Source organism: Penaeus monodon, chromosome 19 (genome assembly GCF_015228065.2).
Source record: "Penaeus monodon isolate SGIC_2016 chromosome 19, NSTDA_Pmon_1, whole genome shotgun sequence".
Lineage (NCBI taxonomy): Eukaryota > Metazoa > Arthropoda > Malacostraca > Decapoda > Penaeidae > Penaeus > Penaeus monodon.
In genome coordinates, this window is record NC_051404.1 from 42306694 (window position 1) to 42307204 (window position 511).

Here is a 511-nt window from a genome sequence, read left to right on the forward strand (position 1 = left end):
TTTTTCATCTTTCATTTATTGGTTTCCTTTACTCGACAATCGGATACGTTCGGATAAGTCGAAGCGGAATTGATTTAGATGTTAGAAGTCGGTGCATCGGATATCTGTTGCAAGACGATTGGCATTTCATTCGAGAGATGTGGTCAGGTTGTGCTCCCCCCCTTACCCTACCCCTACCACTACTCCACCTAACCTCAACCCCACTAATACCTCATATCTCCCCCCCTCCCCCCCTTTTCCCTTTCTCATCTTGCCCCCCCCCCCTCTCCCTCCCTTTCCCTATCCTTCCGTCTCCCCTTCCCTCCACCCCCTCCACCCCGTCATCTTCCCCCCTCCCCCTTCTAACCCCCTTCCCCTATCCTTCCGTCTCCCCTCCCCCCCTCCCCCCTCTCATCTTGTGTTTGATCCTCAAGCTGTTTTGAGCTTATTTTCTGAGACAACATCGGTATGAATTAAGATGTTTTTGTGTGTTTGAAGACGTGACGAATATGCTAGGCATCTACCTCGATGA

At 50.7% G+C, this 511-nt stretch overlaps 1 protein-coding gene across 1 annotated transcript in view; it reads left to right on the forward strand.

Annotated features, from left to right (window-relative positions):
* LOC119585244 (tyrosine-protein kinase Dnt-like) overlaps positions 1-511 on the forward strand; it is a gene marked incomplete at its 5' end in the record, with an annotated part of 52633 nt that overhangs the window by 4679 nt on the left and 47443 nt on the right.